Below are 15,447 nucleotides of genomic sequence, written 5' to 3' on the forward strand. Positions count from 1 at the left end.
TGTGAACACCTAAATGTACTTGCAAGTACCTGACAATACTTTATTTTGATAATAGGAATTAGTATTTTCTTTGTTGACCTCTAGTTTTCATTATTTTTGTAATTGAAGATATTATTGGAGATGGCATGATCCATGTAGACATCTAAGAACTAACTACCTGTTCATCCTTTTTAAAAATTTTTTCCTTATTAAGGCACTACATATGTGTCCTTACCCTCCCATTGCCCCTCCCCCCTCTTGTGCCCTCACTCTCCGAGTGTCTGTGTCCATTGGTTATGCTTTTATGCATGCATACAAGTCCTTTGGTTGATCTCTCTCTCTTCCCCCCACCCTCCCCTGCCTTCCCTCTGAGGTTTGATGGTCTGATCGATGCTTCTCTGTCTCTGGATCTGTTTTTGTTCATCAGGTTATGTTGTTCATTATATTCCACAAATGATGCATGGCTGATGATCTTTATAATTAAACATTTCTCTAATCAAATAAGCACTTTCCCCCTTGCACTTGTCCACAATAGAACTAGAAACAACGTTTAAGAAATTGCAGTCCAGCCTGGCCGACATGGTTCAGTGGTTGAGCATCGACCTATGAACCAAGAGGTCATGGTTCGATTCCCGATCAGAGTACATGTCTGGGTTGTGGGCTTGATCCCCAGTGTGGATGTGCAGGAGGCAGCCGATCAATGATTCTCACCATTGATGTTTCTATCTCTCTCTTCCTCTCCCTTCCTCTCTGAAATAAATAAAAATGTATTTTAAAAAAGGAAGAAATTGTGGTCTAGTTGGATAACAACAGCTCTTTTTATTAGTGTTTTTCCTATAACTGTTGGTCCACATAATAACAGCCTTTTAGAAGTATTATTCCTACATTGGAATAATTCTAGGTTTGTCAGAAGTGGTTCTATTACCTCTCTTAATTCTCTGATCTGTTCTGATAATCCCCAGTCTTAGAAAAAAGAAATATTCCCTGTGTCTTTATGAGACATGCTATAAACCAGTGGATCTTAACAGATATCTTTGTAATCATATTAAAGCAATTCTTGTTCCTGGCTTCAGGTTACTTTTTCAAGGTGAATTTGTAGATTTAACAATGAAATTTTCTTCCATTAATTCCTTAAGTACTTCACCCGCAATCTGCCCAGATTTGGTGATTGTGGAGCTGGCCTTGATTGTTCCCTTAGCTGTTTAAAACAGTTGGTGATCTTTCCCTAACCGGTTTGGCTCAGTGGATAGAGCGTTGGCCTGCGCACTGAAGGGTCCCAGGTTCGATTCCAGTCAAGGGCATGTACCTTGGTTGCGGGCACATCCCCAGTAGGAGGTGTGCAGGAGGCAGCTGATCGATGTTTCTCTCCCATCGATGTTTCTAACTCTCTATCCCTCTTCCTTCCTCTCTGTAACAAATCAATAAAATATATTTAAAAAATAAAAATAAATAAAAAAATAAAACAGTTGGTGATCTTGTGCTCCAAACATTTTGTTTTATGATAGTCTTGAAGCTCATTATTTCTATGATCTGCAATGATGAGATGCTATCACTCATAGGGGATGCCAAGAATGGCCATGGCATATATGACAAACCCACTGCTAATATTATACTCAATGGGGAAAACTAAAAGCATTTCTCTTAAGATAAGGGACAAGACAGGATGTTCACTATCACCACTCTTATTTAACATAGTACTGGAAGTCCTAGCCACAGCAGACAAAAAAAAACAACAACACACCAAACAAACAAACAAAAAAACAACAACAAAACAGAAATAAAAGGCATCCAAATTGGAAAGGAAGAAATAAAACTCTCATTATTTGCAGATAACATGATACTGTATATAAATAACCTAAAGACTCCATTAAAAAACTATTAGAGCTGGTAAATAAATTCAGGAAAGCAGCAGGATATAAAATTAATACTCAGAAATCAGTTGCATTTTATATACCATTAATGAACTATCAGAAAGGGAAACTATGTTCATTTACAATTGCATTAAAAAATACTACCTCAGAATAAATTTAACCAAGGATGTAAAAGACCTATACTCAGAAAATTACAAGGCACTGAAGAAAAAAACAAAACTGAAGAAAGTACAAATAAGTGGAAGCATATACTGTGTTCATCGATAGGTAGAATTAACATCATTAAAATGTCCATACTACCCACAGAAATCTATAGATTCAATGCAATTCTTATCAAAATGCCAATGCTGTTTTTCACTAGAACAGATAATCCAAAAATGTATATGGAACCACACAAAAAGCCCAAATAACATCAGCAATATTGAGAAAGAAGAACAAAGTTGGAAGTATCACACTAGCTGATATCACATTATACTAGAAGTCCATAGTAAAACAGCAGGGTACTGGCATAAAAACAGACATATAGATCAATGGAACAGAATAGAGAACCCAGAAATAAACGAATACCTTTATGGCCAATTAATATTTGACAAAGGGGGCAAGAACATACAATGGGATAAAGACAGTCTATTTAATAAATGGTGCTGGGAAAATGGAACAGATACTTGCAAAAAAAATGAAACTAGATCAATTTATATAAAAGAATAAACTCAAAATGGATTAAAGACTTAAATGTCAGATTGAAATCATGAAAATCCTGGAAGAAAACATAGGCAGTATAATCTCTGACATTTCTCAACATTTTTTCTAATGTATCTTCTCGGGCAAGGGAAACAAAAGAAAAAATAAGCAAATGGAATTAAATCAACTAAAAAGTTTTTGCACAACAAAGGAAACCACCATTAAAATGAATAGATAATCTATTGAATGAGAGAACATATTTGCCAGTGATACATCTGATAAGGGATTAATATCCAAAATTATAAGAACTCAGACAACTAACACCAGAAAAACAACCCAATTATAAAGTGGTCAGAAGACCTGAATAGACACTTCTCCAAGGAAGACATATAGATGACCAATAGACATAGGAAAGGTTACTCAATATCACTAATTGTCAGAAAAATGCAAGTCAAAATCAAAATGAGATATCAACTCATAGCTGTCAGAATGGCTATCATCAATAAATCAACAAACAAGTATTGGAGAGGATGTGGAGAAAAGGAAACCCTTGTGCACTGTTGGTGAGAATACAGATTGGTGCAGCCACTTAGAAACAGTATGGAGTTTCCTCAAAAAATTAAAAATGAAACTGCCTTATGACCCAGTGATTCCACTTCTGGGGATTTATCCAAAGAAACCCAAAATACAAATTTGAAAGAATATATACACACCCATGTTCATTTCTGCATTATTTACAATAGCCAAGATACAGAAGCAACTTAAGTGCCCATCAATAGATGAGTGGATTAAAAAGGCAGTGGTAAATACATACAATGGAATATTATTCAGCCATAAAAAAGGATGAAATCTTACCAGCATGGATGGACCTAGAGAGTATTATACTCAGTGAAGTAAGTCAGTCAGAGAAAGACAAATACTATATGATTTCACTTATACATGAAATCTAAAGAACAAAATAAAATTTAAACAGACTCATAGACAAAGAGAGACAACTGGTGATTGCCAGAGAGGAGAGTGTTGGGGACTGGGTGAAAGAGGTGAAGGGATTAAGAAATACAAGTACAGATTGGGAGTTACAAAATAGCCACAGGGATTAAGTAAAGTCAAAAGAATACAATTATAGTCAACAATATTGCAGTAACTATGTCTGGTGCCAGTTGGGGAATTGGAAATATTGAGGGGAATACTATGTAAACTATATGATTGATTAATCACCAAACTGTACACCTGAAACCAATATAAAATAAAATTTATAGGAAAAATGGCCATGGCCACTGGGATGGGGGAAGAGGTGGGAAGAGGTAGGAAGAGGGAGGAGAGCAGCATTGGAAGTAGGAGGGTGAATGGCCCTGCCCAATCCAATTTTAAGGAAATCACAAAGAAGAAAATATTTTATTCATTGAGCCAAACTGGTTAGGGCCGGAAGAAAATATTTTAAACTTGCCCTCAGATTCATCATCTGGTTCTCTTTATTCCTTTATTATAAGAATCAAGTTTCCATGTGGTATAAATTTCTGTCTGAAGAACAGAACTTCCTTTATTATTTCTTGTGGTACAGGTAAGCTAATGATGAGTTTTCTCAGCTTTTGATTTTCTGAAAAAGTCTTTATTTTGGATATTTTATATAATTCCAAATTAATAGTTTTTAATGCACCTTGGTATGCCTGTATTGTGTTCCTTCTACTTAGGGCTCGTGATCTTTAATTTGTGTGTTTATTATTTGGAATTTAGAAAAATTTCACTCTTTCTTCAAAATTTTAAGTTCTCCTGTTTATTCTGGAAATCCATTACACAGATTATACTGCGTGATAGTACCCCCCAGGTCAGGGATAGTCTGGTTTTTGTTTGCTTGCTTGTGTTTTCTCTTTGTGCTTCAGTTTAGATAGCTTCTGTTGGAACCATTATAAGACTCACCTCATTTCTTTCCCTTCTCTTAGGGAAGCACAGTTGTGTCTAAGACCCAATATCTGAATTTAGGTGTTTTGTTTCCTTCTCCACTTCCTTATAGAGCAGTGGTTCCCAACCTTTCTAATGCCGCGACCCTTTAATACAGTTCCTCATGCTGTGGTGACCCTCGACCATAAAATTATTTTCGTTGCTACTTCATAACTGTAATTTTGCTACTGTTATGAATTGTAATGTAAATATCTGTGTTTCCCGATGGTCTTAGGCTCTACAGCAGCGGTTCTCAACCTGTGGGTCGCGACCTCGTTTACAAAGGGGAGCAGACAAGTTATCCCTCCTAAGCATAATTCTCTTGAAAAGTTATACATTTTCAATAACTTAAAATATATTGACATAACAGTTGCTAATATTATAATAAAAGGATGCTAGTTAAAGGTATATGAAAGTAATACATGGAGACAGGTGGAAAAGGTAGTCAAATGATGATATCTTTAAAAAGTACTTTCTTTTTTTATTAATTTCTTTATTAAGGTATCACATATTTGTCCTCATTCCCCCATTCCCATCCCAAACCCCTCCCCCCACCTCCCTGTTGTCTGTGACCACTGGCTAGGCTTATATGCATGCATACAAGTCTGTTGTTCAATCAACACAGCAGGCCCTACCCCAGACTCTTTTGATGTTAAAATCTGGCTCTGCCTCTGGTGACACTCTGGGGTGTTGAACTTTATTCTGCAGGAAATGGGATGAGTTGAAAAGCTTTTGAGCAGAAGAGTGACATGGTTAAAACTGTACTATACTATGGGAATAATGTTCTGACAATGATGTGTAGGACTAATGAGAAAATGTAGAAAGAGTAATTAGGTTTTTACAATAGAAGACATGAAATTATAAGGGAGTGCAAAATATGAGATTGATGGAGGCAGTGAGGAGAAAGATTGGAAAAAGTACAAGAAATAAAAACAAGAATCAAATGTTTTTATTCAAGGATTCTCATCTCTGATGACAAGGGAATTATGGTGTCATTATGATGACTAAGTACATTAGGAAGGGAGGTTATTTTGTGGAGAAATGTACAATGTGTTCTGCCTACAAGTTCTGAACTGACAGCTGAAAATAATAGTTATGTATGGCTGTACTTGACATAATTCTCTGAGTCATTCACCATCATACAAAATAATTTTGTAACCTTGGTTCTAAGTTTACACTTCCAAGGTTATTTACCTAATTCCAATATATTAAATACATATTTGCTATATTATATGCATAACTGATACTGCTTCAGTTTTACCTACCACTTATTTCCTCTACTGCCAATTCATCAGAAGTAACTACCTTTTAGAGATGTGCTACTTCTTCATGTTCTGCTTTTTTCCCCTAGATATTTGCAAGTTATCTTTGTAATGCTTTCTAAAGATACATCCTACTCCCTTCTCAACTAAAAATCCCTGAGCATCTGAACATGTTTGTTTACTAACAGTATTTAGCATAGTGCCTTGTTCACTGTAGGCTCTCAAAAAAGATTTGTTAAAAGGTTAAATAAGTAAAGTTTATGGTTTGTTTATAACCTGGGCTCATTTCTCCAAAAATAAGGTAATTTAGCATGTTTTAGTATATACAGCATCCATCAGAGTCAGAGAGCTGGGCTTTAGCCTGGCTTTATTCTTATTCAGATCTGTGATGTAGAGTTAAGGTAACTTCTTGGGACTTAGCTATAAAATGGTTTCAACTAAACCTTTGATCCTCTTCTTGCACCCCAGTAATCCTCCTTCACATAGCAAATATTATGGTGACTTTGGAAAACATGATTCAGTTCCTTAAACAACCATATATATGTCTAGACTTCAGAGTGTTCAATTTAAATAAGTCAGAGGTCATCCAACACAAGTTTTATAAAAAGTTCATTTACTTTTTATAAAATATGTTTTTATTGATTTTTAGAGAGAGGAAGGGAGAGGGAGAGAGGATAGAAACATCCATGTGAGAGAAGCATCAACATCAATCTGCTGCCTCCTGCATGCCCCCTTCTGGGGATCGAGCCCACAACCTGGGCATGTGTCCTGACCTGGAAATGAACTGGTGATCTCTTGGTACATGGGTTGAGCAACATTGGTCAGGGAGTTCATTTACTTTCATCTTTCCTCATCCTTACATTGCTCCTTTCACAAAGACTTACTTTCTACATTTAATCAAATTGTTGTGCACTTTATTTTGTTTAGAGGACAGGATATAGTTAGTTATCCAACTAAAAATATACTTGTTTATACTGGGAACTAAAATGATTTTGTCATCTTGCTACCTGGGAAATGTAACTGCAGAGTTTATCTACTTTATTGCTGTTTTATATGTATGCTGCCAAAACTGTTAAAGGCAGCATGATGAAGTGATATAAACTCTGGTATTAGAATCAGACTGCCTAAATTAAAATTCCAGCAATTCCAGCATCCATCTTTCTACATGTAGGATTTGGGAATTTATTGTATATTGCTAAACTTCAGTCTGCACGCATTTAAAATGAGAAAAAAAAAATATCACCTACCTCATAGTTGTATGGATAAAATGAGATAATCCTCACAAGAGGGACATTACTCCTACCCAAAGTGTACTAAAGATTTAATGCAGTCCCTATCAAAATCCCAATGACACTTTTTGTGGAAGTACAAAAACCCATCTTAAAATTCATATGGAATCTCAAGAGACACCAAATAACCAAAAGTTTTTTGTTTTTTTTTTTTAAAAAACTACAACAAAGTGGAAACTCTCACACTTCTCAATTTTAAAACTTACTTCCAAAGCTACAGTGATCAAAACAATATGGTACTGGCATAAAAACAAACATATAAACCAATGGAAAAAAATGAAGAGTTCAGAAATAAACTCTCGAGAACAAGCTGAGGAGAAACCAAGATGGCGGCATAGGTAAGCACCTAAACTGCTGCCTCGCACAACAATTTCAAAACTACAACTAAAAGACAGAACGTCTATCACCCAGAACCACGGGAAAGCTGGCTGAGTGGAAGTTCTACAACTAGAAGGAAAGAGCAAACAGCATTGAGGGGTGCACAAGCGCTGAAAAGCTGAGGTACGGAGACGCGCGAATTGGGCTGGCGACGGGTGACTGAAAGCGCTGCTGTTTTCAACCCGAAGGGAGATAAGCTCCCGATTACTCCGAACTCGTTTCTGGGGAGACGCGGGGGACCCAAACTCCTACAGGGAGAAGCTGGACTGTCTGCTGGGGGGTCGGAAAGTGAGGGAGGCTTGCTTGCAGGGCTGCGCTCAGGAACAATTGTTTATTGTGCTGGGGCGCGGGACGCAGGGACAGGGTCGGAGCCACAGAGCCGGCTTACTGGCAGCCATCGCTGTTTGCCACGCCCTAGCCTAGTCACGCCCTGAGACCCCGCCCTGCAAAATCTACGAACCCACCCAAGCTCCAAGCAGCAGCTTTAGCATATGAATGGCCTGCCCTATCGCAGCTTAACCTAGCAAACTTGCAGCCCGGGTCAGACAGCTCCAAAACCTCCAAACTCCAAGCAAAGAGGAGAAAACTGTAGTTCTTGCTGTAGCTCCTGCTGGGTGGCCTCAGACAGTAGCTGACCTGCACCCCATTGGAGATCCAGAAGCCAGTGTACCTAGTGGTCAGTGTGAGACACCAGATTTCAACTCCTCACATCCGTAAGTCATACATTCAAGAGGCAGACTCAGTGAGCACCAAAGCCCCACTGAAACAAGCCCTGCACCATAAGCGTGTCTCCAGCGCAGCAGTTCTTCCATTATAGACACAGCGGGTCCTCACAGCCAATTGGCCTGGAGGTCAATTCCTCCCAGTGTACCAACAGCAATCAAGGCTTAACTACACCAAGACTTTGCACTCAGCCCACAAAGGGGTGTACCAAAGGCGTCCACCTCAGGTGATTGGGGAGGCTGAGCTACTGGCCCCTATAGGTCACCTACCACACAAAGCCACTCCATCAACATAAGGAAGCAGCAAAATGCGGAGACAAAGAAACATGTCACGAATGAGAGAAATGGAGGAAAGCAAACTAATGGACGACATAGTGTTCAGAACCACATTTATAAGGTTACTCAAGAATCTTCTAAAAACCGCCGAGAAACTTGATGAGACCTTCAAGGACCTTAATGAGAATGCCAAAAAAATGGAAAAGGACCAGTCAGAAATTAAGCATACACTGTCTGAAATAAAGAATATACCGAAACTCAACTGTAGATCAACCTACCCCAAGAATCAAACCAAAGATCTGAAATATGAGGAAACAAAAAACACCCAACCAGAAAAACAAAAAGAAAAAATCCAAAAATATGAAGATAGTGTAAGGAGCCTCTGGGACAACTTTAAGCGTACCAACATCCGAATTTTTGGGGTGCCAGAAGAAGAGAGAGAGCAAAATATTGAAAACCTATTAGAAGAAATAATGACAGAAAACTTTCCCTACCTGGTGAAAGAAATAGACTTACAAGTTCAGGAAGCACACAGAACCCCATACAAGAGGAATCCAAAGAGGACCACACCAAGACACATCATAATTAAAATGCCAAGAGCAAAAGACAAAGAGAGAATCTTGAAAGCAGCAAGAGAAAAACGGTTAGTTACCTACAAGGGAGCACCCATACGACTGTCAGCTGATTTCTCGGCAGAAACTATGCAGGCCAGACGGGAGTGGCAACAAATATTCAAAGTGATGAACAGCAAGAACCTACAACCAAGATTACTCTACCCAGCAAAGCTATCATTCAGAGTTGAAGGTCAGATAAAGAGCTTCACAGACAAGAAAAAGCTAAAGGAGTTCATCACCACCAAACCAGGATTACATGAAATGCTGAAGGGTGTTCTTTAAGAAGAGGAAGAAGAAGAAAAAGGTAAAGATAAAAATTATGAACAACAAAATGACATCAAATACATACCTACCAACAAGTGAATCTAAAAATCAAGTGAATAAAAAATCTGAAGAACAGAATGGACTGGTGAATATAATAGAATCAGGGACATAGAAAGGGAGTGGACTGACAATTCTCGGGGGGGAGGGGGTGTGAGGGGTGCGGGAAGAGACTGGACAAAAAGCTTACACCTATGGATGAAGACAGTGGCGGGGGGTAAGGGCATGGGGTGGGGTGGGGAATCAGGTGGAGGGGAGCTAGGGGGAAAAAAAGAGGAACACCTGTAATAATCTGAACAATAAAGATTTATTAAAAAAATAAAATAAAATAAAATAAAATAAAAATAAAAAAAGAACAAGCTATAAAAAAAAAAAAAAAAGAAATAAACTCTCACATATACAGCCTTTTTTTTTTCTTCTAAAATTTAGAAAGAAGAAAACGCTCTACTAAAAATATAGCCATTAAGTAGGTGAGTTGGAGCTGAAAGAAAATGACCGAGGGCCTGGCCAGTGTGGCTCAGTTGGTTGGTTGTCATCCCATGCACCAGGTCACTGGTTCGATTCTTGGTCAGGGCACATGCTGGGTTGCAGGCTTGATCCCCAGTAGGGGGTGTGCAGGAGGCAGCAATTGATGTTTCTCTCATCAATGTTTCTGTCTCTCTCTTCCTCTCCCTTCCTCTCTCTGAAATCAATAAAAACATTTTTTTAAAAAAAGAAATATTGGAGTTCACTCACCTTTAAAAAAAGAAAAGAAAAAAGAAAGTGACCTAGGTAATTACTAGAGCCAAAGAATTTTTTTAAAAAAAATATATTTTATTGATTTTCTTACAGAGAGGAAGGGAGAGGGATAGAGAGAAACATCAATCAGCTGCCCCCTGCACATCCCCAACTGGGGATGTGCCTGCAACCAAGGTACATGCCCTTGACCAGAATCGAACCTGGGACCTTTCAGTCCACAGGCCGACGCTCTATCCACTGATCCAAACCAGTTAGGGCTAAAGCCAAAGAATTTTTGGCATTTGATTGAGTTATGCTCTGACTCAATACTCTAACCTTCCACAGTTATTTTAGTAATCCTAAAATAAGAGACATTAAAAAATGTTAGGAAAATCCCATTAAATGTGAATTTAATATTAGATCTGAAAAAGATTTTAGAAATTCCCTTTTCCCAGCACCATATTCATTGTTCCTTAGGTCTCAGATGTCTAAATCATTTTTAGGAAATAAACTGTTCTTTTTTAAAAATATGTTTTTATTGATTTCAGAGAGGAAGCGAGAGGGAGAGAAACATCAATGATGAGAGAGAATCATGGATTGGCTGCCTCCTGCACGCCCCACACTGGGGATCAAACCCGCAACCCGGGCATGTGTCCTGACCGGGAATCGAACCGTGACCTCCTGGTTCACAGGTCAATGCTCAACCACTGAGCCACACTGACCAGGCAATAGACTGTTTTTTACAGTACTATCAACTTTTGGAAATTTCTTCCTTTGTAATAGTTTTGGAAATAAATGGGTCTCCTGAAGGGCTGGTGGTAAAATTTATTTGGGTGGAAATAGAAGCTGCCCCTAGGTTCCCAATGTCCCATCTCCATTCCTCCTGCCATGGGAAAAGTCCAAACTTGTCTTCATCAAGGCCAAAATAAAGGCCAGTGTCCAGAGTTCTGTTTCATATTAAAGCTTAGTCCTTTGGAGCCCATGCAGTTTGCTACAGGCCCCAGGTGGGACTGCCAAACCCACATGGTTACTACGGAGAGTAACAAATGGGGCCAGCGCAGGTCACTGAGTGAGAGAGAGAACTCTGCGCCCTGGGATTATATTATCTCAACTTGGACCAGAAGCTTTTCTAAAATAACCAATCAACTTCCCAAACTTTCTCCACCTTCTGATGTGTCCACCTCCCAACCAATCCTTTCTTTCCCCAGGCTAGATTGACAGGCTATGGTTGCTATTTTGGCTCCTACTATGCATGCCTCATAGAAGCGCCTCCCCTGGGCCATGTGGACTTCTACTGCACATGTGCTTACCTCCCTCTTTAGTGTTTTATGTCTTCGCCCAGTGATCTGTGGGGAACAGACTGGTGATTGCGGGGGGAAATGGGCAGGGAGTGTGTGTGAAGCTACAACTTCCTGTGAAGTAAGCAGGGTCATGCTTCCCATTTGATCATGCTTAATAATGTCTGCTTCCCTTTGCTTCCTTAATATCTAGCTACCTGTGTCTAGCTAACAGCTGTAAACAATAATATAAATACTCAAGTAGGCGCTGCACAGTGCTTACTTACACCTCATGGTTCTTTAATATCTTCAGTTGACTGTCCAGATATAGCCTTCTGGATCAGATCAATTCTTTAAAATGAACTTAGCATTTTGTTATTATAAAAACCTTTGCTGTTATAAATCTTTATTTTGCATAATTTGGTGTTATAAAGACACCACTCTGATAATAGCTGCTCAACATTTTGAGATGATCATTCAGGCCTATGAGACTTAATGTGAAAAATCTAAAGAAACTACAGAAGATATCTAAACAAACATGATGCTAAAAGCCTTTTCTGTTCTGGCACTCTTGTTGCTCAAATGTGGCCGAAGGCTCCTAAAAAACCACTTTCCCTTCTATGTGGGACATAATATCCCAGGAATGAGCCTTTCCAGCTGTGAGGGACTAACAATGGTCTGACATAACAAAACGAGCCACCTGCCAATGGAGGATGAAGGATGCTTTAACAACTGATCAGTACTGCTTTCCAATAATTGATCAGCAATGCGCTCAAGGAAAAATCTTGAAAAGCGGGAAAATGTAAATAATAATATAAACAGAGCCACTTTAAAATGGAGCTGGAGCTGCCTCAAATCTTTGGAATGTTAAAATAGGGCAAAAGAACCTTTGGACTGGGCTTAGGCAAACATTTTGTCCCCAAGAACTCTTTACAAAGATAACAAGAAAGCAATTCTCATGACTAATGGGCTGACCACCAAACTCCAAATTAAAAACATTGTTTAAAATTAATATCATTATCTGCACCAGTAGAAATGCCTTCCTTCTATTAATGTAATTGTCCTCCTTCTCTTTCTCATAAATACCCACTGCTTTGTCTCCTAACTGAAACACTATTTGGGCTTCTACCTGAATCAGTGCATCCCAAATACCCATTTTTACTGATTTTAAAGAAATACTTGTTGCCTCTCACTTTGAAAGGCAACTAATTAATATATATATATATATATATATATATATAATCAATCAAATTAGAGAGAGAGAAACATTGATGCAAGAGGGAAACATGGAGCGGCTGCTTCTGACACACCCCGAGTGGGAATCAAACCTGTAACCTAAGTATGTACCCCAACAGGGAATCAAACCAACAGTCTTTTGGTGCATGGGACGACACTCCAACAGAACCACATTGGCTAGGTCCCTTTTTAAGTTAACACAGTTGTGGGCCAACTAACAAAAGTCTACTCACATTCCTGAATGCATGTTGGAACTTTGAATCAACCTTCAGGAGTTAATCAGCCAACCACTAGACACCACTACATCCTGCATATGCATGAACTTTCAGAACTGTTGCCCGTAATCAATCAAAAAATAGTAAATATTTCTTCCTACCAACTGGGCACCTACCATAAAACTGCCTCTACATCACCTTTTCCCACACCTGTTATCTGTAACGAATGTAAATTCTTCCAAAACAACTTACATCTTTCTTCCTCAAAACATCTATATATATAAAAGGCTAATATGTGTGTCCCTCCACCCATCCAACTGGTCACTATGACGCACACCAACCACCAGGGAGCAGACTCAATGGAGGAGCTGCCAAGCTGCAGTGACTTGGCAGCAGCAGTTCTCAGGTGACGCACCCCAAAACTAGAGAGGAGGGAGCCTGACTCCTCACGGGCCCACGTGATTCCACCTTCGGCTGTGGGTTATGCTGTTGCTGGGGCACTGTCGGCCCTGAGTCTGGTTTACTGCACATTTGCATTTGCGTTCCACACCCTGTACAACAGCAACTTTGCAGAGTGCCCTCTCACACTCCGGGACCCCTCAGCAGATGTCGGATTGCTGTTTTGGCCCGATCCCCGCAGGCCACGCTGAGGGACTCCACTTGCCGGAGGGATCCCGCTCACTCCACAGACACTGGGGAGGGACCGCAGGAGATTGGCTCCAGGGTGTGTCCAGCCTGTCTCACCCAGTCCTACCCGCTGGCCACTTTCTAATTAATTTCCTTTCAATGTGCATGAATCTGTGCACTGGGTCACTAGTAATGTATAAAAGTGCCCATCAACGCCATAATGGCAGACATGTTTATCTTTTCTATGTAGTTCTGCTGATGTAGTTTAGACTTTTGCCTCAGGATCTGGTCCTTTTCTGGCTAGCATATGGCTCAATAAACCCTTAAAGCTTTCAGCTGTGAAAGTTCTTTGGTTTGTTTGAACACAATCTTTTCCTTACCATCCTGCACTATTAATATTATTTATCAACAGTCAGATCTAAAATCTGTTTCTGTCTGTTCACACTACTCAAAGCTGACTTACTTGACCCTGATAAATATCATTTATAGGAGTGCTTCCTACTACAATTAAAAACAAAACTATTCACAAAACTTAAGAATATGGATAATTGGAACAAGGATTCTGAGAGCTCTTTTAACCCTCTCATCTTATAAATTCGTTATAGTTATGTTCAAAAATAAGATGTTAAGCAATTGCTATGCATAGAAAGAACTTATAATGGATTGTTTATGTAGTGTAAGCCCTGACAGTTGAGTTTTCTCCTTTTAAATGTACGAGTCAAGCTTTGATTGCTGAGACATCCACTTCAAAGGTTATCTCCAATAAACACACTGCAGCCACAGTACTAGAAGAACCAGGGGCCTGTCTCCAACAAGGCTCTTTTGCTTTAAAGATCTTGGTTAATTTCAATAAATGAGCATTTGGGCCACTTGTGTTCTTTTCTTCCCATGCTTTAAATTCCTGCTCTTATATTTTAGAGTGAGCCCATGAAAGCCCAAGCCCCAACACTTGAAAGCAGAACCTCAGGCTAGTGCATGTTCCCTCTCTGCCTCGCCCCTCCTTCTCCCACCCCTCTCCCTCTCCCATCCTTCCATCCCAACAGTGATGGTTATTGCTAAATGGCAATTATATTAAGAACCTTGGGACCGGTCTAACCACAACATTAGTTACTGAGAGGCTGAGACCAACACACAAGACAAATCATTAACAAGTTTTAAAGCCATATTAATAAAGATTGGTGTTTCACTGGAGACAAGGCTTTTCTTTATACATTTGTAAGCCTGAAAAAGAATGAACCATATTTAGGGCCTGCACCAATTAAGCAATGCTATCTGGCAGAAGCACAATATAAATTAATTTCATAACCTAAAAAAACACACATTGCAAAAAAGTAAAAATATTAAATATTTTAATAATTAGGTATATAATGCACATTTTACTAAGTGTTTGATTCATATGAAAACTTAAAAGGCTTGACTATAAATTTGACTAATGTGAAAATTTTAAAATTCTCTTCTCTCAGTGTCATTCTGAAATCTCTCTAATGTTACTATCAGCATCATGAAACACTTAGCAGCTAGTTACCTTGAAATTAATTACAACCAACCTAAACCTGGGCGTAAACGCAAAATTTCTGATATTCATACTCTGACTTTCTTCTTAAATAAAATGAAGTTTATCTCATATAATCTAGTCTTCTACTTGGGTAATCCTGATAGCATCCTTATTCTTATTATTTATTCTAATACTAGAGGCCTGGTGCACGAAATTCATGCACTGGGGGCGGGAGGGATGTTGGAGGGGTGTCCCTCAGCCCTGCCTGTGCCCTCTCACAGTCCAGGACCCCTTGGGGGATGTCTGACTGCTGGCTTGCAGTCCGGGGCTCTCGCAGTCCAGGGTCCCTCACTCCTTACCACCCGCCTGCAGCGGAGGCGGGAGAGGCTCCTGCCACCACTGCTACACTCACCAGCTGGGAGCCCAGCTTCTGGCTGAGCAGTGCTCACCCTGTGGGAGCACACTGACCACCAGGGGGCAGTTCCTGCATTGAGCGTCTGACCCCTGGTGGTCAGTGCACGTCATAGCAACCAGCCATTCCACGGTTCA

Source organism: Plecotus auritus (genome assembly GCF_963455305.1).
Source record: "Plecotus auritus genome assembly, chromosome: 5".
Taxonomy (NCBI): Eukaryota; Metazoa; Chordata; class Mammalia; order Chiroptera; family Vespertilionidae; genus Plecotus; species Plecotus auritus.